Source organism: Daktulosphaira vitifoliae, unplaced genomic scaffold, assembly GCF_025091365.1.
Source record: "Daktulosphaira vitifoliae isolate Bord-2020 unplaced genomic scaffold, ASM2509136v1 Scaffold_1, whole genome shotgun sequence".
Classification (NCBI taxonomy): Eukaryota; Metazoa; Arthropoda; class Insecta; order Hemiptera; family Phylloxeridae; genus Daktulosphaira; species Daktulosphaira vitifoliae.
The window spans coordinates 39,385,662-39,395,676 of record NW_026099572.1 but is presented as its reverse complement, the minus strand read 5'-3'; the positions used below and the strand labels follow the sequence as shown (position 1 = coordinate 39,395,676).

Sequence of the window (10,015 nt, the reverse complement as noted above, 5' to 3'; positions counted from 1 at the left end):
AAATTAAACACTATCTAAAGATTTGCATCGAAGCGTTTATTTTTGATAGTGATTTTAATCACTGTCAGATATCATTATACTTGATCCAACTATACCACGTCACAACTGTGCCGCGACCCCCCTGTGCTGGGTTTTTTAATTCAGTTGTTAGCTATGAGGGCTAGGATTTCTCTTGGAAACCATCTTCTTATATACTACTCTACATAGACATATTCCGTCAGATCTAGAAGGAGATTGAACCTACCAAAAATGATTAAAATTACAATTGATTTTACAAAAAAAATATTTTTACAGTTAGGAACTCTTGTCTAAACTTAAGTTGGACCTCCTCAAAATTGTTTAAATTGCTTCCATAATTGCTTTATTGTAGGCTAATAAGAAAAAAGCTTTACATTTTAACAAAACTCTCAATTATTTCTTTTCAAAGTTAAAAAACTTCTAAATATTCATAAATTAATTACAAGGTGATTGAATAATCATATCTCACGCAATATCTTCAAATATAGAAAAATATTTGACTAATTTTTCATTTCAATCTTTTATAAATGTTTAATATGCTACAAATTTTTAAAAATTTTCCTTTATTCCACTTTCTTACGCCTTAAATCTAATTAAACTTTGGTTTTCTAAAGGGAAACATATACATTTAATTTGTTTTAATATTAGAGTATACATCAATATTGGATTTTATGAGATCATACAAGGTGATTATTTTAAAGCTAGCAACTCAATTTTTTTTTAAATAATAACTATTGTATGGATTTTTTTTTTTTTGGCTTTTGTTAGTTGCATGTGTATCTCTAATTATCTGTTATAAAATATTTTTCATTCTTTTCCCTTATTTCTTGAAGTTATTAACATTTTTTTACCTAGACAGTATATAACTATTTTATGAGTATTCGTAGACTATTGATTGGTTCATTTTTATCATATAATACATTTTAATATCTTTATGTTGATATAGGTTATTTTTGAGGTGACAATCGATATGTGAGCACACATTATTTTCCGTTTACTACATTTTGTAATTATTTTAATTAATAGGTTTATCTATTTTTTCAAATTTATATAAATAAAATTTGTCTACTCGCTGGTTTTTCAAAGACACAACTCAAAATTATGTAGGAGCTCAAATCTGTCTATGATTACAAAAAAATCAAGAGATTTTAATTGGTTAGCATATCATATCATTTTTATTCAAACTACAGAGTAGATATTACTGAGTATATTCGAAAAACAGCTTAACTTGCTTATCTACTCCTCTATCATAATATTGCCACATAACTCTAAATTGACGTCGGTCAATACTACTACCTTATTTCAAACGATAAATAGTTCCAATAAACTCTTATGCAAATAATAACAGTAAAATTACAGTATCACCTATTAAAATTATTTGATCAAATACATTGTACAGTAAAGAACTTGACCCAGATACCTACCGCATGGATATTTAGTAAATCTAAACGTAGTTCATCATCAGGTCATTCTTTTAACAATCCTAACTCTACTTATATCACAACTCTAATAAATAAACTCTCCAGAATGTCTATGTCCTTCAAATGGATATCAAATCTATGATTATTATATGTACTTTAAGTCTTAAAAAAAATCTTCAAACGATTGTTCCACTAGATTTTACTTTCTCCTTAAGTAGAAAATGAATAAGATTTCCGTTAAAATTGTTAAATTGAAGTCTGTTTTTATAAACAATCGGATTATGGTCTTTACGATAGTAATCAGAAATAGACATGATATCAAATAAAATGCGTTTCAAAATCAAAATCATAATTATTAATTATCAAAATCACTTTTTTTGGCAATTTTAATCAATCTCATAATTTTGAGAAAAATCAAAGTAGTATAAAAATTTTTTTTCACCTTTCAAAAAAAAAAAACATTTGATAAGAAGTTTTACCTCATTAAGTCTCCTAATTTAAAAATTTTAATCGCTTTCCATTTATCTACTACAAAACTACTTAAATTCCATAATTTTATAATCTTTATTAAGTCAAAATAGTTAAATTGAAGGAATCTGTACAAAAATAAGATAATTCTATATTTCAAAATATTTCAAAGAGCTGAAAAACTAGATAATTTTAACATATATCAGAACATTTTAAAAACGCTGTATTTTTTAAATATTTATCTTACAAATTCAAATTTGTTTATTTATTTATTACGTTTAGAAATATTTATATTAGGCTTTTAGTAAGGACGTGATACCATATAGTCTGCCGATTTTGAATTATTAAAAACCTTTTTATTGTACCATGTAAATTTAACGATAAGTGACCAATAATTTCAAAATAAATTTAAATCAAGAACTATTTTAGCGACAATGTTTCATTCATTTTAGCTTCGATGCGAAGCTGAGAAGGTATTGATTTTACTATGATGTGTTTTTTTTTTTTTTTTGTCTGTTACCACTTTTTCTCAGCTCTCACCGAACGGATTTCTTTCAACGATACGTCAAAAGATCACAAATCGTATCTAGTCGAAGACATTACCCTTCAAAATTGAAAAAATTTCCCTCGTTCACCGTAAATGGGGGAAACCTCCAAAAAAATTACAAATTTAAAAATCGCTAATTTTCGAAATTTTTTCAATTTTTTTTACTAAAAACTGCCGTAACTTTTTCAAAAATGAACATATCAATATAATTTTTTTTTATATAGATGCTTGATGTCTTTACCTATCATTTGGTATATTTTTTTTGTAAATTTGACCCTTTATCTGCCCACAGGGGAGGATTTAAAAAGACAACTTTTTCACAAAAAATTAACTTTTTCAACTTTTTCAAATGCTATTTTTGTGTGAAAATTTTCGATTTTATAATTGACATTTTTTACTTTAAAGTGCTATAACTTTTAAAAAAATGTATGGATCAATACAATTTTTTCATGAGAAGTAGTATTTATATACATATTTCATTGGATATACTTTTTTTTTAAATTAGACTATTTCCCTATATATGGGAGGGCTTCAAATATAAAAAATGCATATAGAAAGTAGAACTTTTTCAACTTAACTTTTGAAAATGTTCCGGAAGGTCTGACACTTTTATATATATCTTAAATTAAAGCTAATGTAATATACTTTAATTTGAAAAAAAAAAATTTGACCTCTGGACTTTTCTTCACGGCGAAAATGGCTACCGAATGCTATTTTCGTGTGAAAATTCTCGATTTTATTATTCATATTATATTTAACTTTATAATGCTATAACTTATTGAAAAGTTTATGGATCCACACAATTTTTTTATGAGAAATAATATTTTTTAATAAACCCTTTTTCATTCGACATACTTTATCTTAATCGAGATATTAAGGAACCAGCAGATCAAGTAGCTTTTGGAATAAAACACCAATTTTTTTTAAATTAAACACTATCTAAAGATTTGCATCGAAGCGTTTATTTTTGATAGTGATTTTAATCACTGTCAGATATCATTATACTTGATCCAACTATATCACGTCACAACTGTGCCGCGACCCCCCTGTGCTGGGTTTTTTTTTTAAATTGCATTGGTTAGAACTAAACTCTACTATCTTTAAAAAAAAATGTATGTTGTTAATAATGCCAAAAAAATTATGTTTGAATAAACTGATTATACATCATTTATATCCAATTTAACAAGTGATGATGATTCTTATGAAATTCTAAATAACATCTTAATAAGAGAGAAAATATTGAATTGTTGGGAACTGACACTTGTGACTCTTTTACACTTTTAGAACAAATCAAATTTCTTTTTAAATTTGATTTAAAAGTGCTGCAGTTTTTAAAAGAAAAAATAAAGATTTTAACCAATATCCTCTTTATATATTTTTAATTACTTTTTTCTGACGCTGTTGAACGATTATTTTAAATTTCTGGAATAATTAAGCTTTTACATACACCAAAAAGATTATATCATTCAGATAAAAATTTATATCTATGGTATTAGCTATTTTTTCACTTTTTCTAAAGTGTCCCATCGGGTTTTGACATATTTAATAACTTTAAATCCAGTGAATATTTTGCATTACTTTTCTTTTTTTAATAATTTTAACAGTTTTAGATTACGTTAAAAACACATATTTTATTTTTTGTTCCTTATAAAAAAAATATTTAATTTTTTCGAAATTTAAAAATGACCATTTTTTAGTTTTTTCTTACAAAAAATGTTGATAGGTTAATAACATCTCTAGTATAAGTACTTATTGAGATACATGCATTTTAATAAGTACGATATAGCATGAGTGGAGTATGCTTTATAATTATATTTTAGTGAGTACTGAGTACAGAACCCGCTCTATATCCCACTAACTATAAAAATGCGTGTAACTCAATAAGTACTTATCTAATAAAGTTGTTATCGACTGATCAAAATTTATTGTAGAAAAATAAGTTTATTAATAACATAATAGCTTATCGATCAGTTAAGTATTGTATATGTACATCGTGAGTCGTATATGACATCTTGTATTGGTACATTAGTTTATGAACATGTTATTTATATAGTAAAAAAACTCTTAATGTATAATACCGAGTATTTAAGGATTAATCATTGACTTATCTTGACTGAGTCCCTAACAGAGTGGGTGTGGAATGCGAGAAGAGTATACGTAACCGTCCATGTTACATACCCACTTTTTGTATTTTACAAAATAGTACTTATCCTAAGCTGTTATCGACCCATCAAAATTTTTGTAAGAAAAGAATTAAAAATGGCTATATTGGAAAAATTATTACTTTTACATCAGAAAAAAGTAATAAAAAATATGTTTTTAACATAGTTTAAAACTATAAAATGTATTTAAAAAAATAATAACATGCTAATAAATAGTCGCTGGATTAAAAGTTATTAAAGATGGCCGGGAATCCGGTACTCTAAACTTTTATATGCAGTTGTAACGGTATGAATTTTGCAATGAGTTAAATATTTTTTGTAATTGTATTCTCTACGTACATTTTCTACTTATCTAATATAAAAAATTATAAGAATTACTTATACCTATTTAAAGGCATTACTTTTATATTTGTTTTTTGAATTACTACTTAAATGTACTATTTATAAAAAAGAATATTCCAAATAATGACTGTATAAAGAATGTTGTAATAATTTAGTTTCAAATTAATAAATTTGTTTTTTAATTAGATATTTTTTTATTAAGGTTTTATTAATTTTTTTATTATTTATATTAAATCTAGTAGCTCAGCTATACAAATTTTTTCAGTTTATTAATTATTAAGTATTTTTTTGTTCATCTCTTATGTCTTATAAGGATACTTCATTATTTAAATAGCAACATGCCGTCAGTGTAGGATCATAGAAACGTTTTAACCAAAACAAATTTTAATTTTTTTTTTTACTGAATTATTTAGTTTTTTTTTTTAGAATCGATTGTGATAACAATAGAACTCTTACAAATGGAGATCTCTTAGAGATATAAATTATAATTTTAGTTATAATACCTCTAAAGTAACATAGTTTAAAATCAACATTCAACAAAAATAATTAGAAAAAGTTGTTTAAAAAAATTAATTTTTTTTTTCTTATTAATACATTATATGGTGTTTAGTAGGTAAGGAAATGGGTTTTTATCAGTTATATTTCTCAGTTGCACTCATCCTGCTCAAGTATAAAAATGTCAATGTCTTACGATTTATTGGTCCAAAAGTTGTTATCAACTAATGATTTTGTAAATTAGATTATTTGTTTTTTTATAAGCTAGTTAAATATGTACGTTTCAATTTAAAAACATTAGTTTGACACCCTTATGTGGTATAAACAATAACGTAATTAGAATTTTGACGCCCTAAGAAAAATTTTATTACTGCCCTCAAATACCTTTCAAAACAGTATATCATACTTCCATACTATTATTATCTACTGATTTTACTCAGATATCTTTTGATAATATCATGCAAATTAATAATTGCAGTGCAGCCGCTTTCCAAAATGTTAAAATATTTAAATTTATTGATTGATGAATGAAGTAGATGATGGATTACGATTACAAAAAATGTTGCCGCCTTAATTCTAAAAATTTTGTTATATAGGCGATGGTATCCATTCGCCTTAAAACGTTCTTGGTATAAGAGATGAAACGAAAAGTTCTTAGCGATTTATAAGTCAAAAAATATATGTAACTAGAATAAACAAAATTAATTTTCGAAATTAATTTCATTAAGTGATAAAAGATTACTCTGTATACATGTAAAAATTATTTTACAAAAACAGTTTACACGTTAAAATTTAATGGCATAATATTATAGATCATTTTCTAAAAATAGAAAAAACATTTTCAAAGAAATAAAATATATACAAATATATTTTTTGATTAACATTCAAGTAATGATATCTCACATTCAAAATCGTTTAGTGAGACTTTAAATATTTAAATAGAATTTAAATAGTAAGAATGTGAATGTTTCTAAACATAAATCATATAACAAAAAATAGATTCAAATGCTTTGTGCATTTAAAAAAAAACTTATACAGACATGTTATGAAATTTAATGTTGTTTTGCAAGTAATGAATTATATGTGAATTCAATATTTACTGTCGTAGTAAAAACATAAAAAGGTAATCCATCTATTTTTGAAATATTTAATACAACAGCAATTAATCTTAAATTTTTACAAACATTTTTTTTTCATTTAATATTTCTACTTGTAATGGTATCACTTTGTTAATATATAATCAATATAAATTTAATTAAATAAGTTTATATATCACAAGACAATTATTTCTAAGCTAATAAGTGTTAAATAATAAAAAATCTGTTTTTTACATTTTTTAGCTTTGATATATTATTTAGCTGAAAATTTATTATTTTACTATATCTAGTTTTATTATATTTATAAATAATTACATAGATGCGTTTTATTCTAGTGGAACTAATAACTTATTAATATAAGTTAAGGTAGCTAATAGAAATTTTTGCTATCCATATAAGAGATTTTATTTCGTTCGTTCGAAAGAATAAATTTCAACTATCTGCCATTAAAATACAACAACAAAATTTATTTTTTATATTTTATAATAGTAGGTAATGAAAAACTGAAATAACACATAATTCTATTATTGCTCCTTAAAACAGATAGTTCATTATCTTCACATGGGTGCAATTCATATATTTTTTCGCCATTTTAAATTTTTCGCGAATATTTTATTTCAATACTATACTAAACAGTCTATTAACCATAATTATTGAACATTTACTTAAATTATTAAAAGCAAATATACTGTTTCTTATTAAATTAAGAAGTTACGTTAAAATATAAAACGAATTTAACTTCTAACTTTTTAACGCGTTAAAAAGTGTTTTTAAATTTCAAAAAATTATTAAAAATATTGTATTTTAATTTTTTTTTATTGAAGACAAAAAGTAATAATAGATTTTAACGTAACTAAAAATACTAAAATCGTTAAAAAAAATTACAGTGAATTGATAATTGGATCAAAAGCCATTAGATTTGTCCTATATTCATAACTCACTCTATATAATATACAGTATATATATAGTTATCTTAGCTGCTACGTTTAAGTGCAAAATATGTTTAATATGTTTAAAATATGCGGAAATAAACTTTCTGGAATAGCAAAATTGTGTGTTTTTATTTCTTTGATATTTAAAAAGGTTTCAACAAATGAAAAATAATAATATTGATATATACCTTTCAAAAGCACAAATAAAAACGTAAGTGATGGGTTGAATACAAATTGTATAAAATGTATTGTTGTGCTTTTAAAATCTATTCACGATGGCTTTTTATTGGGATTTATTTAGACATTATTATATTGGTTCTCGTATAATAAACAGTAAAGTATTTTGTCAAATAAGTAAATATGTAGTTTATATCTATATGAATGAGATAACGATGAAAGAGATCTTTATTATAGCAAGACCTAACTATGGCCGTACTTAGGGATGTTTTAAGGGTTCAACCCCCTCTCCAAAATGTTTTTAAAGTTGAACAATTAAATTTACAGAACTTATTAATGCAAACATGAAGTCTACTGTAATATTCACGTTTACCATGTGTAATTTATATATCTTATAGAACAATATCTCTTCTAAATATTTCTACATATCTTATTTATAAAATAAAAGCTCTACTTCTTGTGGACCATAATAATTAATTTAAAAATTACATAAATAAAGTATATAATAAAATAAATTAAATAATTACTTTCGAGAGTTTTATTCTAAGTGTTGATTGAATTTTCTATTTAATAGTAATATAATAGAGCAGTTTTATATATTTTTAAAAATAAAACTACTAATTTTTTACTAATTTAAAGAATTATTGATGACTTATACCCACAGTTACCTACGATTAAGATAACCGTGCTCATGTCCCTATTCTTGTTGCTAGTAAAGCTATTAATAATATTATATAATTTTAGTTGTAAAAACTGTCAGAGAAAACATTGTTTTTATTAAAACAAATCAATTAAAAAAAAATACTAAGTTTTATCTAAACAAAGTATGTTTTGGGGGTATTTTTCAGATTAATTATGGTATATAAACAACTAATGTAGGAAAAATTAATGTTCACTGTTTTATTATCATTTTGAAATGTGTTTATTGGTAAAGCAAACTATCATTCTTATATCAAATTACCGCGTTTGATATTAAAAGCTTACCTACCAATTATTCTTTTTAACCTATTTAAAGGCAATAAAGCGGTAGCACTTATTGGTACAACAGTAATGTCATAACTTACATCAATTAACTGTACTGTACTGTTCTCAATTACTTAAACTTAGAGTGTTAATACTTCTCTCAAAATCTAATGAAACTCATTTTTTTTTAACCCGAACATAAATGTGTAAAAAACATAAGGTTGTCATTCAAAAATCAAATTTTGTTAGTGATTTCAAGCATAATGGATGAAGATAAAATGTTTAATGTTTTGGTAGAGTAGCTCCTCAATTATTAAAATTATTATTAAAAAATTATTTTAATTATTAAATTTAATAAATTATTTATTATATTTAATAAATTCTAATTATTAAAAAAATTTTGTTTTTTGTAAAAATTTTTTCAATTATGCTTTAGTTAAACAATCACTCTATATTTTATAATAAATTACCTATTATGGATGTTCTTGTAGTTTCAATTATTTCATTCCATATTTAATTTGTATATAATACTTTTTATTAGAGAGATTTCTTTTTTGACATAACACGCTAAAAGTTAGTACTCACATCTAAACTTTAATCATGCTTATGTGAAAATTATACTAATTTTTGTAAGATTATTTCCACTGTAATGTGATGCATGATATTTCCATTGATATTGAAGAATTGATTTAAATTTATTAGAATTTTTAAATTAAAACTAAATGGTAGTATCCTAAAGTCATTTTTAATTTTTTTTATGAAAATATAATTTAATTTATGGCATGAAATATAATTATAGATACCATACATGAATAGTTATTTCATAAAATATAGATATTATTGAACAACTATTAAAATTAAAATTTTATTACTTACGTTCAGTTAAAAGACTGTTTAAAAATTGTTCGGAGCACACAAAAGCTTTAGTCAGTATGACTTCAACGACTGATTTCAGTATGTCTGTGGGAAAACTCTTTAAGCCCAACTATCCCACCTGTTGAAGACACGCCTCCCTTAAAAATCTGTTCTACCCTTGACGCTTGTTGCTAAAACACATACTACTAGTGGTAACACAAATTATCTATAAAATTATACATTTAACTAAATAAAATATATATTATACCTTTAAATATGGCTAAATTGTGTACTTATTTGTAAAATATGATTACATTCTAATTCCTTGTATGAACAAATAGTAATATTTCTAAACTTCAAATAACTCATTATTATTATATTACATTTGTTGTAATATATAAAATATTTTTTAGGGCTAGTGCCAAATTCTTTTTCATTATACTAGCTAAAAAAGATCTAATTATAACTCTAATATCTTTAATTCAATAATTATTTTGTTGTCATTTTTTATTAACAATTTTTAAATTAATAGACTACG

The 10,015-nt window shown here is 23.8% G+C and overlaps 1 protein-coding gene across 1 annotated transcript in view; it reads right to left on the bottom strand.

Moving 5' to 3' along the window:
• LOC126894664 (uncharacterized) overlaps window positions 1-9,639 on the bottom strand; it is a 22,148-nt gene extending 12,509 nt beyond the window's left edge. Inside the window, exon 1 of the mRNA XM_050665846.1 lies at window positions 9,499-9,639. The gene's annotated coding sequence lies outside the window, so the exon portion shown is untranslated. The remainder of the gene's footprint in view (window positions 1-9,498) is intronic.
• Between the last annotated feature and the right edge of the window lie 376 nt (window positions 9,640-10,015).